This window comes from Struthio camelus, chromosome 1 (assembly GCF_040807025.1).
Source record: "Struthio camelus isolate bStrCam1 chromosome 1, bStrCam1.hap1, whole genome shotgun sequence".
Taxonomy (NCBI): domain Eukaryota; kingdom Metazoa; phylum Chordata; class Aves; order Struthioniformes; family Struthionidae; genus Struthio; species Struthio camelus.
In genome coordinates, this window is record NC_090942.1 from 177,450,636 (window position 1) to 177,467,840 (window position 17,205).

General features: G+C 36.7%; 1 protein-coding gene across 3 annotated transcripts in view; it reads right to left on the reverse strand.

The window, feature by feature from the left end:
- The window catches only part of UCHL3 (ubiquitin C-terminal hydrolase L3), a 46,095-nt gene that overhangs the window by 8,299 nt on the left and 20,591 nt on the right, over positions 1–17,205 (reverse strand). The gene's annotated exons all lie outside the window — the stretch shown is intronic.

Here is a 17,205-nt window from a genome sequence, read left to right on the forward strand (position 1 = left end):
GTAATGGACACGACTTTTCCAATTTAATCTGTTTAAGAGAAAACAAACAAAAAAACCCCACACATTCGGAACCAGCATCCAGTAGTCTTGAAACTGACTTTCAAAGTGACAAGTGGTGGTGCTAAGAATATTTTCTTAATCATCGTTTGTCCTCAAGCTATGAAATAGCCCTCAATAATAATGCAGTACATCTTCATGGATTACCAGTCTCACATACTTTACACGTTTTAGCACACAGACGGAACGGATATCTTTCCAGCCTTTTGGTCCTTTTTCATTATTTAATATCGAATAGCTGTTTCTCCTTCTGCCTTGCACCATCATTCATTCCCTTAGTAACAAAAAAAGCTTCTCTTACTAATGGCATTCCAAGGGTCACACAAATGAGAACCAGAGTTGCTGTGCCATCTGATTTTGGATACCAAATTAAAGGCACCTATGTGAGCGAGTCCTGATTTTTCAGAGGATGTGACTGCATTTCTCTGCTGACTTGGATATTCAGACTTAATAATAAACTATTGCTGACTGTCGTGAAAAGTCGATTTCAATTGACTTCTCTCACAGATCCATTAATTCATGTTATTGGCATCTCCTGTTGTTCCGAGAAATTCCCCGTTTTCACCTTTCACCGTTGCCCTGTGTGCCGCCCTCACTCATGAACTGCTACATTTTTCATTCTTGCTTTGCATTAACCTTCAGAAACCCAATGTTACAACCTTGTGCCCAAAAGCTTGTCCACTCTTAGGCTAATTATATCAGCTGGTCTAACGAAGTACACTTCATCTCCTATACAGTTCATCTTCCTAAATACATTTAGACCATTATCATCTGAAAGTTAATATTCTATTTTCATACATTTGAAAAATGTAGATCTTCAAATGTTGCTAATTTAGGACAAAACTGCTCAAACTTGATTTAGAGTTGGTTTCTTTACCCCCAAAATGCATTTTGGGGGCAAACACACAATTGGGAAAAACATTTCTGTCTTGCTTCCATGGATATACTGGGCAAGGGCTCACCTCACACAGCTTAGAACTTCGTTGAAGGATCACAATACAAAAGCAGGTTCAATATTAGAAGAAGCTTTCTGAAATCTGTCATGTAACTAAATCTTATCTACTGATCATTCTCTCAAGAGCAAGTATAAACAAATAAAGTGAGGCAATAAACCTCAAACTAGTTTAGAAGAGTATTTTGCATTACAGGTAGTCAGGTAGTGACCGAAACAAAACTTGCCTAAGTCAAGACTGTCTTGTCAAGAGTCTCAGATTCTGGAAGAAAATAGGTAAAGACTGATAAGGAGAAGATAATTTTGCAGAACCTTGAGGAGTGAAAAAGATACAGATGCATCAAAGTCAAAGATTAAGACAAAAGCAACTAATAGGGTTTAGATAGAAAAAAAAAAAGAGTTAGGGGTTTAAATATACAATTTTATGGGGTTACAAGAAAAGAAAAAGACTATTCAAACATACATTTACACAAGAGAACTTTAGATGTGGTTTGGGTTCAGTAAGTTTTGAAGTAAAGGAAGAAAGGTGATGCAATTGCCGTGGGGTAGATGAGGCAGAACATATTGAGACAAATTTACTTTATCTGCCTATGAAAGGCATTTGAAACCTAGTTAAAATACTGGAATTTAAACAGTGACCACTGCAATGATGATCACAAGTTTCAGCAAGATTATTTCTGGCTCTTTCTCACTGAACAGGGACATCTCTATTCATGCACAATATACTGCAGTAAGTCAACCGTACCCAGAATGCCCTGGAGCTTTGCTGCCTAACATAGGCTTAACAGCTCACTTCAGAGCAATGCAACCCTAACCCTTGTCCAGACTATGAAAAAATAAAAGGTGCAAAGGGAATATCTATCTAGCTAAGAACGCTGACCCACAGAATGGATATGAAGTTCCTATGCCAAACCTTGCCTTATGCATTTTTCTACCATGCAGTCCCTTTAAAGCTTATTAACTCATTTGTGCCCCACCTGCAGCTAGAACATGCAAGTGTTCTAGCAGAACGAAGGCAGACACGATTCCAAGTTGCTGGATGGCAGCATCTGGTTTTGAATGGGAGGATATCAAGCAAGAAACCGAAATCCGGAAGTATCTTGATTCAGAAGGTTTACACAAACACAAATCTACCTATAAATCCACAAGCAAAGGAGATTATTCAGCAGTGTGCTGTGCTAAACAGGTATTTCTTGTTTTTAAAAACCAGCGACTTCAGTCCGACACAAAAATTAAAGGTTGAGTAGCTGCAGTGAAAAAACAGAGCACGTTTTCCCATTTGAGAAGTGTGAGGAAGATAGATAGAATTAGCAGATTATCACATCCTATAAAAGGCAGCAAGATGATCCCAAGGCAAGTAGAGATGCTAACTAAAAAACAGATGAGGTGGAAAATAAGAGATAACATGGGTTGAGGAAGGGTCAGCAGCAATGAAGCATGTTGTTATCTATAGTTTAAAGACTCACCACATCTACTGCAGTTCATCAGGTTTGCATGGAATATTTCAGTACAGTATTTTCAATATTTTTCTGCTACATGTCGTTAGTCATCTGGAGACTTCATCAAGTCAAAGAAATCTTTTGAGAATGGAAAGCAGTTTTATTTAAGGAACAGAGTCAGTCTCCCACCATTGACTTTTGTTCTCAATTTTGAAGAAATTTACCATCTGTCCATCAGTGTTTACATAGCAGAAATGTATTTATAACTACAAGGAGAAATGTGTTTATAACTACAAGGAAGTACAATTTTATTTTAAACATAAGGTACAGGATGTTTTCTTCCCCCTCTCAAATTTAAGTGCACAGAATTCTGAATAAAAGCAATGCTAAAACATTCTCATACAATACTCAGACCAACGCAGTTACACTGTACGTCTAGCAGAAGGATCGGTTCTGCAGTAATACTACTTTGTTGAAGCCAAGATGTTTTAGCGGCACAGACAAGATAAAACTTGAAGGTAAATGTTTGTTTTTTGTTTAAATCCAATTAAACCAACTAAGATCACTTTAATGATCAAAAGCCTATTTTTTCCTAAGTTATACTAATTTACTATCAAGAACATATGAACTGCACGTACGTGCTACAAAAATGTAGTGACAAGAATAACCTCTTAGTTACCAGTAAGTGTCAGACTGGTATTCAGTGATAAATCTTTGCAAAAAGGATATATACAATTTTAACCTGCCAGGTGGAGAGAATCTGGATCTGAGTGGAATTAATAAGCAATATCTTAAAACCAATTTTAGCAGCAAGCTTTTCTATTCCCAGATGCAGTTGTGCTGAAGGCCATTTATTTTCTGAACTAAATTATAATTTAAACGTATTCCAAACAAATGCTTGCTGCTAATGGATGACGATCTGTTTAAAAATACTCTGAAGTAAACAAAAACCAAACCAAACCAAGAACAAGAACTCTCAACCTGCAAACACTGGTTATCTAGCACAATCACAACAGACTATGGTGTATCTTCCACCCTTGGTTAAGTCATGGTTTATTTAGTGCTGAAGTAAACTCATAATCAATTAATGTAGTTATTACAGGCAACCAATCCCAAGCTCAAAAGTTTTTAACAAGTCTTTTGTTAACATCAAGCTCCATATTCATACAAGATCTCAGTTTCAAATTACAGAAATATTACAATGCAGAATTTCCAGTTTTGCTAAACAAACAAAATCTCCAGGTAAAACGTCAGAAGTTGGCCAATGTTCGTGCCAAAAATGTTTAAAGCAGCCAAAAACAAAACAAAAAAAAAGCATGAGTTGGGAAGAACTTAACTCCATGTTTAGCTTTGTGTTTCCTAAAATCTTAAGTTACTCAGCTAGCCCTGAACAATAACATCATGGTTCCTAGCTGGACACTTAATAATAGTTTTTATTTATATGAACAGAATGGCACCTGAGAAAAGGCTCATCTTGAGATACTTATCAGGATAAAAACATAAAGCTAAACAGAAATGGAAGTATTTTGACACTAATTTTTAATAGTAATAATATATTAATAATTTCTACATCTGGAAAGATAGATCTGTACAGATTAGGGAATTATTTGGACCACAATCAGAATACTTGTTTCACTTCAGTAAAAAAAAAAAAAAAAAAAGACATACACCCACCCACCCACCACACACGCACACTTCATATAGGAATTTCTAGTAACACAGCAAAAACATGGTTGTTACAAAAAATTAAAACAAAATCACTGTCCCAGTTTTACTTTTAAGAGCGCATTCAGTTCTACATAACAAAATTTGTGTCATGCATACTGAAAAAAGAGTGATGACTCTTAAAAAGCATCATGAAATTCCACCAAAGCACTCTTTCAGTGTAATGATTCTAATGGTGGTCATAATGCAGTTCAGGAATATTAGCTACTCTGTGCATGTGTCATTTTTTTCCTGCTTTTTCAAAATATATTTGTTTCCTGTGGGTGAAGGAAAAAAAAGTGCAAGTATGGCATTTGATGAAAAGCTTCTACCTATGAGAAGGTCTTCACCTTCAACCAGAAGGTAAGTTCTAGAAACTGGATAAAGAAACAGATGTCGAGTGAGCAGGTAAACCAGCCCCTTGGGATTACAGAAAACACTTCATCTTTAGTGAAAGGCCGAGGGACTATTAAGCAAGACTTAGAATGGAAGAAAAGGAGACCAGGTTCAAGATATCAGAACATAAACCAGGTCTCAAACACAGAAGAAATAATATCATATGACAAAGAGTTAGAAGCCCCTTGGTTAGCAGATCCAAATGAGAGATCATGAAGATGAGGTGAAGAGAAGAGGCTGGATTGGATGTAAATCCTATGGGCAGAAAAAAAGCCACTTCATGAACGGCAAACTTTATGCTCTGAAAATGACTTGATACATGTGCTGAATCAAAAGTTTTGGACAGCAAAGCATGGAGTCATGTACTTTTGCTGTCCAACATGGGGGAAAGAAAAGAGAAAGAAAGAAAAACCTCTAAGAATGGTTGAGAAAAGACCCCAACAAAAAATGATGCCTTGAAGACTGAAGGTTACACGGCAGAATGCCAGTCATGTCAGAGTAAGAAAAGACTGAAGATGGACTACACTTACAACAGAATGAAGCCCAACAGATGGCAGGCGTATCAAGGGCCGCCAACGACGGAGACGGATTGACGGACTGGTAGCTTTTGCAGGACCTACATGATTACGTTTGGCCCAGGAGAGGGATGCAGAGTGACACAATGGTGAAGCCTTCGTTCTGCTGTGGCTAACCTGAGGCTGCGATGAGGATGGTGGTGAAGACAGCGAGGACGATGACGACTACATAAATATTAAAAAAGAACATGCTTAGCCCACTGAAACTTGAATTAACATACCTAAAAAGGTAACTGCAAAGATGTCCACTGTTCATTATACTGTGCTTTAACTGATAAAGTCTACACAGAAAATAACCAAGAATGTGTTGGATTTGAATGAGATGACAAAAGAGCAACGAAGATACGGAAAGGCATGGTCCATATCTGAAGCTTATTATCAAATAAGTTAGAGGTTATTCACACCCAGTGAACTGCATAATATGAACACAAGTTAACTGATTAATATGAGAGACAGACTTAAAAAGTGAGGAGGAAGGGGACTGAAATAATGTATAATGGAAGGAATAGCTGAGAACAGAGTGATCAATCCTGTCTATAGTCACAAACACTACAAGTAAAACTTTTTGTCAATTTAAGAGAGCTAGGTTGTACTACTCTGGGATTTCAAATGAATTAACTACTGTAATGGAACCCAGAGTTTTTTTGGTTTTTTTTTTTTATTGTTCCATTTCTAATGGAAAAGGATAGCAAAGGAAAAGGAATGCTTACCGTGGTGAGGTATGCAACTTCCTAAGTTTTTCACCTATTCTTCTAAAATAGCAGGCCAGTGGCAGTATTGCCATTAACATTCAGGATCCCTTTAGTATCCGTGGAAGCAGTAGGACTATGTTAAACCATTCAAATAGTTACTATTAGAAGAAAGACCACAGAAGTATTAACAATGACTCTCAGCCGCAACTGACAAGTTATAATAACATATTAAGACCAGAAAGAACCATTGTGATGATTTAGTTTTGATCTTCCATCCCACACGGGCCACAGGACCAATCAACTTTTGTTTGAACTAGAAAATATTTACAAAACAAAAAACAGTCAAGCTTACGATTTATTGACTACCAAAATAAATCAGAACAAGACACAGACTTTCAATCAATCCTATCTACAGCTACAGAGCCAGTAAGTAATGTTTTCATATAGTTTTTCAAATGCACTAGCCCCACCAGTGGTAAATAAAAAAGGCAACCTTGCTACTCCTACTTAATAATATGAACACAAAAAAAAAAAAACAAAGGTTACATTAGTCCTTCTAGCCATGATGTCAAATCAGTCTCACCTTCAGCTTACCATCCAACATAAGTTTCTCCTCTCAGCTCATATAAAATCCCCTCTGTCATCTTCTGTCTTTCAGAGAATCCCTCACCTCTCTCATACATTCTCTCTTGTGCTAATTACGTGTCCTTTATCTGACCTCACAAAAATACAGTTTTGTCTGAAGCTAACTTAAAGGGCAATCTAGATTGCCCTGTGTCAATGTCTTGTGTTCACCATTAATTTGCTCTCTCCTGATCTTTACTGATCTGCAAATTCTGAATTGTGTTTTTAAGTATCCGTGTCACTGATAGAAGCTGTTTAACAGTACAGGTCCTAAAAGCAATGCCTGCAGGGCCCCATTAGAAAAAAAAAAAACCACTTACTCAGTGATGATATTCCACTTAGTTTCACTGAGACCTGCCAGATGCTTGTGAATTCCTTAAAATTATGCAGGCAGAATAGCAACTGCAGTTCCACAAGAAACGTCCAATGATGCACTCAATGGGACAATGACAGACTACACAAACTGAGCATTAGATAGCTTCTCTGAAAAATTAATTTTTTACTTTGTTTAATCAGTAATTGCCACTCAAAATATTTATTTTCTGCATTATTTTTCACCTTCTTTCCTGTTCACTTTTCTTTTTTTTTTTTAATTTCTCATCAAGAGTGGGGCAACATATTTCTTTTCTGCTTCCATACTGTTGTCCTTAACAAACAAGGACAAGGATAGAAGTTCTTCACAGAGAATAAGCACCAAGCACCAATAAGCAACAACTACGGAGCTCAGAGGTAGGCGTGTATGAAGTGTTTTCCACGTCTTATAACGTGCCTAGAAAACATAGTTTTGTAGAAGTTAGGCAGAGGCTCTCTTCTATTAGACCCCCATGTAAAAGAGGATTTTCAAGCATTCTAATCTGTTCCTAGATCTGAGCAGCTCCTCAGCAACATGACTAAAACCAAAAAAAATCCAAACCCCAAATGTAACCATATGAAGAAATGAAGAACAAGGAATTTAGCAATGACAGTACTTAGAGTCAGAGAAACTTAAAGAGTTTAATGGTTACTATACTTCATCTGTACTACTGAAGGTTTATTTTTTCCAAATTCTTCACATGAAGAACTGATTTAAAATGAAACATTTTGCATTTAGATATATGGCTTATACTGTTTATGCTCAGTATGCCTAAGAAAACTCTGAAGGACGACTGATAAAACTCTAGTCTGAGAAGTCTTCACAGTGCATGGATCTCCCTATGGACAGGGAAGCCTGTAAGATTAGAACATGCTGTGGGACAACAAAAGCCAAGACAGCCTATATTATATTTTACAATCAAGCTTCTGCTATCAAAATAGACAAGATTGTTAGTCTTTCTGGAATCTGCAAGTACAGTAATTGCTTACTTAGAAACGGTAAAAGAAATAAAACTGGAAAAGAGAAAAAAAACTGAGATAAGGAATTTACTCTGTCTTTGGTTCATTCCATTGACAGGAAGCTGTTTAGCTGTATACTTTTGCTCTGAAAAATTATCATTTAGCACTCCTAGCACAATTGCTATGAAATCACGAATGAGATATTGAATAATACCAAATTCCAGATCTGTTCCATATTCTGGGACTGGCCGAGTATTTTCAAAGATATGTTTAATATCACAACGAAAGTCAAAAAGGCTTTGTAAAAACAATTCCTAACCTTTACCATCCTCAATGATTGCATTTATTTGTTTTCTGACTAATTTTGATAGAACAGTGAGAATGTTAAATGTCCCTTAATACTGAAACTGGAAAGGACTTAATATTCTCAAAATCAAATTTAGAATGCCATCTACTACAGTTATTAATAAACCAAATTAGTTTACTATTTCTAGGTCAGTATCTTCCTTCATTTTAAAGTTTCATTTATTGAATCTTTTTATCCTTTATTTCCCATATTAGGGGGTCCCCTAGTGACATCAACCAAGGCTTAAAGAAAGTTCCTTCACTTGAAAATGTACTTTTGCATTTCAAGAGTGAAGTTTTGACAGACAGTATGCAGGAATTCTGGTAAGGCAAAGTTACTGCTGGACTTCTCTTTAATTAACATGGCTGCAGCAGCCATAAAATTTCATTCAGAGTTAGTTTATATCTATTGTTTGAATAACAAGCATAAATTAAGCTGTGCCATTTTCAATTGAGTATTAGATATACAAAAATAGAATTATATTTTTCAGTATTAATATGAAATTAAATTTAATATTCTAGTATCTGAATTTGGTTATGGAAGTATTACATTCCACATTTAATTTACAATGGGGAAAACTGTCATAACTTTAGACACTATTCCAACAAGACTCATTACAAGCTAGCAAACTGCAGTTAGAAGAATTATAGACTAACTTCACAAGATGAGAAGATCACAGGAGTATGCTTTAGCGCAGAAAACTGTAGCAGGGCAAACAGCTGAAGTGGTAAAACAAAAAACCCTGAAACGGAATTTATGTTAGTATCATATAGGGCAGTAAGCATATTAAGTTAATAGTTTGCAAAGTAAAATTCATTATGAAGAAGTTAAACTTCTTGGAACTGGTCCAAAAAAGGGAGCTCAGGCAATTTACTCCTGCCTCAATCCAAGACTCATTCCTACGTACACCAGCTATTAAATCCTAAAGCCACGTTACTACTAAAATCTCAAGAAACGCCTATAGAGTCCCTCAGGCACCAGAGGCTGTGCCTCACTGCATGCCCAGAAGTGCACAAGTTTGATATTGCTGAATAGCTCAGGACCCAGTTCATGCCTAGACCTGTCAGGCTTTAAAAACAGGGTTCATCTCACTTGGGGAACTCAAGTCAGCAAAATATCCCAGTCCATGTCTAATAAAGCGCATAAAAGGCTTGACAGGACTACGCTTACCAAAGAAAGTGGCATCTACCATTGCATAACCATTTATTTGCAAGTAGAAATTTTATTTAACACTGATGAATTTGCTAGTGGTTACAAAATTCATCCATTCGGAGGCTCAAATTCGGGCACCCTCTCTCATTGGAAAGGTCAAGCCCATGCCACGTTCCTCTAAGGAGGCTGTCCTACCTATTGTGCTGAGACAGGGGCTATCTTCTTCCCTCCATTTTGATCTTGTGCCACTGCCTAGAAAGAAATGCTAGTCTCACTGGGACAGAGATGCAAGGAGCTTTGATTGCATACCACGGTCGCTGGGGTACTCACCTGGGAAACAGAAAGATGTATAATACTGTTAGTCCTGGTCTCTGCCTCCACAATTAGTCACATAGACAGCCCGAGGATCAAAGACCCTACCACATGATTGAATGTTCTACCTATGCTCAGTTGAGTGGATCCATGACCAGCCAGTAACTCCTCCTGACAAACTGATCATACGTGGACTAGTTACACAGTGCATGTACAACAAACTCTGCAGTAGAGATAGGGGAAGGTCGAACCGACTTAAAAGGTTTAACTTTTCCAGCTATATGGGCTATATAAGAGTTGTTTTCGTTTTAAGATTATATTCAGAAAAAGTGTACTTAATATTGTCTTTTCTACTTCCACACACACCTTTTCAGGGTTTTATGTGTTTTGACAAAGTAAAACTCCTTTCCCTCAAAAATTTTCAACCTTCTTTGCGTTTTAAGCTATTTTGGTGGTGGCAGCAAAATCAAGAGATGCTAAGTTCCTACAACCTTTTATTAAAAAAAACAGGCAGCCAGACAAAGGAGAGCTGCCTTATGAATAGAGTGCTCCACAGAATCAGATACTGTTTCACGAGCTCACCTACAACAACACACTGCAAAATTCACATGAGACATTATGAATACTTCAACTTCAGGAAAAGCCTTATTCCTAACCAGAAGTTCAACAGACACAACAGAAATCTATACAACATGTAAATTCTTAGGAAATCAAGGTTCATGAATTCCACTGCTCATAGATCTACTTGTTTTGTCAACGTTACAGTCATCAGCATTAATATGTATTAAAACTTGGATTCAACTTTTTAAACTGAACCAGGCTGCTGAGATGTCAGCTCAGCAACTTGCTCACCAGTAAGTTTACTTAGTGTTTCTGCAGTCAGTAAAGAGGAAGTCTTTCTAGTATTCTCCATGTCAACTCATCTCATATTTAAGAATGGGAAGGATCCAGAGCGTAATACTTGGCTAAACACGTGGGTTAAGACATAGCCTAAAACAAGAAAAATAATGAGATCAGAGCACTCAAAAAAAACCCTTCCAAAATTAGTTATAACTAAAGTTCTCATATGCTCTCAAAAGAATCTCCCTCTGAAGATCCAAATTTAAGTTCTATGGCCCATGTTAAGCAAAAGTCAAGCTACATTATCACAATGGTGACTTCTGTGATCAAAAATTAGGAGTTGCAAAAAATATATATATATAAAATTCTAAAGGTTAGGGAGATCTGCAAAACTTAAATGAACTAGTTAGTTTAAATAAGCTTTTCCTCAACAAAATTATTCTTCTTAAACAAAGTGAAGAGCAGTGTTGCACACCAACTATTATATTTTTAGTGCGTTTCCTTGAGGAAACTCAATTGCTGCAATATCATTTCTCCAAGTAATTTTAGCCCACTGACTAGCTTCAGTCACACTATTATCTTTAATATTATTATTTTACTAAGTTCCTGTAAGTTTTTTTTCAAAATTAGTGGTTACATAAAGGAGAAGGAGAGCTAAATTAGTCTCTCTCCTGCCTGAGGAAAACGACTTCAGTGTGAACTCTATCGTCAGCTGTCTCGAACAGTCTTCTTAAACACCAGTGAACAAACACACAGCTGGAACATGCTACTTGCTACCTCTTACATATGGAGTGAAAGACTGCACTGAAGTGTTATGGGTTGGAGAGATGCAAGAGAACTTATGGCAGTTGGTTGATAGAGATGTAGGATGCAAAACTGTAAAAATGTTTTGTTAATGTTGCAGGTTTTCTTCTTACATACTTGTTTTTTAAATTCATGAGCTGCTTTATGGGTGCGAATATCCTCTATAGCTCTGTTTCATCCTAAGAATCAGAATTTGTTTAGACAGATTTTACAGAGTTAAGCGTAAGACCCAAAATAGCATCTCAGAGCAAGATCATGTTAATGGCTTACTAGTTATTTACTCAGTATAGAGTATAGAAATCAGATTGATGCATGTCTGTCTCAGACACTGACAGAGAGCCAACAGGGCAATGCAATGAATCGGAGACTAACCAAATGTAATTTCCAAAGAATTTCTTGCGATTCCAGTAAGCTCATCCTTACCCTTTTTACTGGGTAGGCTGCGTAAAGGTAAAACCTATAGTCAACATTTTTAGGCAACATCACCTCCTTTATGGGAAAAGTTAGAGGCTTGTGCTGTAACGCTAAACTAGACTTGATTTTATATTCTGAGATACAAGCATTTCTCTATGAGACTGTACGAATTATTCAAAAGAAACACCAAGAAATACAGACTACCTCAAAAAAATCCCACCATATGTTCTTGGCATGAGTCAAAGGGAAGCTCCTTTATGTTTTTCCTTCAACAATAAATTGTAATGCCCTAGGGAGCCAGAGATCTTTGAAAGTTCAAGCTTTACAGCAGCTGAGAACAGAGCACATTGACTTTGCTTAGGTCTTGCTTAGTTCTTGCCAATGTTAACGACTGTTACTGTGATCAAAGTCTAACTTGGTGCATTCCAAACAAGATTACAGTTCTCCGGGCATGCTAAATAAGTTTATAGACTATAGTTTGCAGTTACGGTTTGAGTTAAGGAAGAAACCAAGCTGTGGTAGTTTTTTGTTTTTGTTTTTTTTTTGTGGCTGCCAACTTCAATTCTTGTGAAAAACACTGCTGTTAAATATGTATACTTTGTATACTTCTGCACCTTAAGTATATCTATGTGCACAAGTATTTTTTTCTTTTGTGAACATCTGAGGCCAGTTACTTATTACTCTTAAATTGGCACAGTCAAACAGCAATTTTGATTTTCAAAGGCTACTTCCCCCCTGCCTCTCCCCCCCCATCACTGTTTTTGATCATGGTCCAATGAGGTACAAGAATGCTGTTTCCATTTGAAGTGGCAGCTCAGATGCAGCACCTCAGACTGCCCAGTTCACAGCTTCCCTCACTTAGCTGAGCACCTAGTAGCTGGAGCTGTTGGATGATATATGGATGTATTAAGCATATAAGAAAGGGCAAACAAGAAGAGTTACAGAATCAAAGTCAATATTTTCTCTGCTCCCAGAAATAGGTGACATAACAGAAAATATAAAATATACAGAGAGCTCTGTTCTTCTATGTCTTCCACAATAACTAGAAACTGAACCACTGTAAGTTAAACTTCACCTAATTTCACGTTCTCAATAGCTTCTACAGAAGCAAAAGGAAAATAGAGATCTGAGCACTCCTAATTTTCCTCCTAAGAATTTGAAGCATCAAAAATAAAAGCTGTTATACTGCTCTAACCCATAGCAAATACACAGGTATTTCAAGTGGCCATTTAACTTGCATTTATTTGGTTGGTTGAAGTGTTAGATTTATTTTGAACTATAGTGCAGTAACATTTAAAGAAGTAAACTTCCTAAAGATACAGCCTACAAATCACATTTTGCTAAGTGGTAATGTATAAACCATGCTGAAATTCCCATCCCCAAAACATCAACCTCAAACGCAGAAGTGTTTCCATATGCCACAAGTACCACAAGACAAAGCTGGCTATACCATCTGAACTTTATAATAAAAAGTGATATGGAGAGTCATGTGTCAGCAGTCAGCAATACCTTGATGTTGCACAACATAATCTGTGAATTACTTATCACCATAACTATCTGAGTATTTGCTGTCCCCAAAAAGTCTAGGCTCTTAAGTCTCCTCTTCTGTTTTCCCAGAAATAGGCTTCTAACACCCTTGTGCCAGCATTAGCTCCTATGAGATCATAAGATAAGCTGGTTCGGGAAGTTGGTAGAAGACAGAAAATATTTTAGGTGACCTGAAAATCCAGACTAGATTGATTTCAGCTGCCAGACACACACAGCTGGCTAGAACTTCAAACACTATTACTCATACGGATATGAGTTAAACATTTCAAAGCCTTTATGACTGCAGAGACTGAGTATACACCATTCTCTAGATAGACTTCCTTGACTAAAGGCCAATTAGTCTTTTCAGAAGTACTTTACATGGTATAGTTCTCCATTTTCGTACTGTAGACTTGAGTTGCAATGAAGCATAGTTGCAAAGTAGTAGATGTGGATGTCAGTAATACAAGAGCAGAATAAAATATCTTGCTACTCTCTTTATTATAGTCTTATATTTAAAAAGTCATTTATTTCAAGAATCAGCATAGGTATTATTTTATACCCGGAATAACTGTTCTCAGGCTATGACAGCAAGTGATTTAAACAATTTCTACTGTTTTATTTCTGTAACTGGCAACTTCACATTTTCCTCCTTCTCTCCCTCCCTCCCAGAACACTATGAAGTAACTTTTAATAAATGAAAGTGAGGGGATAGGATATAAAATTAGTTTTTTCTCCAACTCTGAATTCAAAAGAACTACTCGCTTTGAAGAAGACTGTGAACTTGGAAATCCCCCCTCATTGTACTGAAATGATCTCCTGTTTTCACAAAACTCCCACTCAGATTTTCTGATGTTATTTGAAAATAGTCAGTTACTATGATTGTCCGGGAAGAAAGCAATCCAAGACAGTAAGACAAAAGAGTTACAGATCAATCTAACCCTGATCAGTATACAATTTAATTGCTATTTGTCCCCAGTTTTGCTATAATTTTCTTTCATTAATAATTGATATAAATTAGCTGTTTGTCTAGCATCCACAGACTGCTTTTTTTTTTATTATCTTTGAATAAAGTTCCTCCAAAAGCATATAAAAAAATTACGACTTGTGGTAGCATACGGTTTCAACAGTTCCTGAACTCTGGGGGAACAGAAAGAACAAAAAAAAACAAAAACCAAAAGCATATACTGCAGCGACAATATAAGGATAAGTTTAAAAGCTTGTGCAGTTCTGCAAAGAAATCATTTGTATTTTCCACATTTTCAAACATCACAGATACTACAAACAAAAGTACATGCCCAGCAGAAGACCATGAAAGAATAAAGAAGATGCTTCCGCTGAAAGATCTTGAGTAGCTGGCAACTATTCTAGCCTCATCAATAGCTGCCTTTCAGGAGTTAGCATAGAGAAAGGAGAAAGATATAGTCTAAAAAGGGAGCAGTCTGGCACATAAAGAAAGTTTTCCTTTTCGTTCCCAAGAGCACAGTCGTCTCTAGCAAAAGTATCAATGTTCAAAGAATTCTAGCTACAGCTGAAGTCTGAAAACTTGGCCTTATACCACTAGATCTATCCAGCTTTATCTTAAAGATCTAGATCCTTTTTCGGCTGCTTTGGATAGGAAATACCTGTCATTTGAGAAAGTACAAGTTTCAGCAGCACAAATCGTACACAAAAAGATTGTTTAAAAAAAAAAAAAAGCTTACATTCAACTGCCCTCATTCAAAATGGCACGTGAACCATGGGACCAGCATCAAGTTATCCTTGAAATTGCCCGAGAATAACACCATGCTTCTCCAAAAGAACAATTCACAGACCTTACTGTTGACTAGCCTACAGTAAATTCTAAACAGACTTAGATTTTTTTAACATGAGAATTCCTGTAGCACTTCATTTCTTCTACTCCAGCAGAAGAATAAGTCATGGAGCTACAGATTCCAGTAGTCTTAAAGAACTTTAATCAAATGTGGTCTAAAATTTGGCCCAATAGATTAAATTGAAGTTAACAATACTTTAGCTGCAAATCTGAAGAAAATTAGTTCAATAAAACCGCACAACTGTTCTTCAAAATATAATCTTTGAAAGGACAAAAAGACTTCTCTATCGATAAAAAAAAACCATTAACTAGTTTGACCAAAAAAAAAAAAATCAGGGAACTTCATTAAAACATCAAGTACTTTGATAAAAAAAATACTCGATTCTTATCCAGTCTGTAGCTTGCCTGCAAAAATTTTTGAATTTGTTACCAATAATTAAACAAAGTGGATGTGAACACAGCCTTTTTTTAAGCTAAGCAAATGAATCATAACTATCAAACCTGATAAGCTTCTTAAAGTATCTGTCAAGGCAGAATGTTTTGCAGCTGTCAGCTTCAATCCATTTGCTTAGCATTTTATCTTAATATTTCACCTAAATAGAGCACACAGTGATAAATACCACTGTAACTCTTCTCTTCCAGCAGTCACTAATTGGAATGTCGACTTTGGTAGGCCAGTAATAATTTCCTGCCAAATATCTTTTAATAGCACTTTTCTTTAAGACATAAGAAATTAAAATATAGGTCTGATTACAGACTATTCTAAAATAGAACTGACTCCTAATCAGATAAATTAATAAGATGGAGTACACATAAATTGGAAAGACAGAATCATTTTACTCACATTACTTCTAACCTTTTATTTCTAGGTAGACTCACTTTATTTCCAGGTTTGAAATACTGCATACATGCAACAGAAGTAAAAGCAAAAATACACTAGCATATTGTAAAAATCAAGAATTCACTAAGATGATTAAAAAAAGAATCTGAAGTTTTAGTAAGATTGTCAGGAGCAATCAACAAGTAAAGGCTTTACTTACAGCCTTAAAGGCTGACTTATTAGATTATCTGCGTCATCTCAGAAATTAGAGCACAGAACAAATATTATCAGATGAGAGCCTGCCTGTATTCTTTCCTACTTTTAACCTTCCACACGTCAAAATTCCAGAAAATGTTACTTTCACCTCATGGTACTGTAGAACAATATGTGATGCCGTGTTTTGTATGGGGAAGAGGAAAGACAGCATCCTGAAAGCAGTTGCATTCGTTCTTAACCAGATGAGCACATCTGACTGCCACATATCCTACTTTCAGCATTCTGCCCTCACGCTATTGAGTTTAAGCAATATTTTCAGAAGAATTTGCATGGATATTAGTGCGCAGCACCTACCTGAGACACAAAAATCACCTAGAACGCTGGCTGTTCTTAGGTACCACCGAAGCCAAAATTGCAGGCCTATATGTTTTCTTAACTGTTAATTTTGCTGGACACCTAGAAAGGACTTTCTGCTTGGAAAGCCGTGGCACTTACTATCTTTAAGCAACTACCTAAGCCACTTTATCCAAAGGAAGGACTTCTGTGCAAAATGCCCTCAGTAGTCTAGGAAGAAAAAGGAACAAAACCCAATAAAGACATAGGAAGGCAGATACTTTCCTCTCCGGTGTTGTGAAAGGAACTTTCAGTTCCCAGGGAAGTCAGCCAGAAAATAATGGATATGCAAGACAAATGGGATCTTCTCTCTTGGTCTAAAGGTGCTACAACATTATCAAGTTGCCCTTCAGGACAACTTAATATCCTTGTATGACAAGCCTATAGCAATTTCAGCAACAAGTGCACACTGTGCATCACTCGCTTCCACATTTCACGAACAGCTATGCAGCAACATTCAAAATGTACAACTAGCAGGAACAAGACTAGGAGATTAGCTCATTCTAATCCTCAGTTACACTTCTTAGCATATTCAGACTTCACGTATTTTGTTTTGCTTAGAAAGAATTATGCTTTAGAGCAAACCAATTCCTCCCGCACAGAGGAAAAGGAGGTCTTGCTACCAACTCATTACAGCAGAAAGGTCTGCTTTACTTTCTTCTGGAGCGTGTAGAAGACGCGGCATAAACCATAAAAGAAAAGAAAAGCTTACCTACTGTACTGCAAAAAAATATGCAACAGATGATTCAATGGAGTCCAAGCCAAACAAAATAGGGCTCTTCTCTTTGCCAGAGTGCTAACAACAATCTAACCAAATT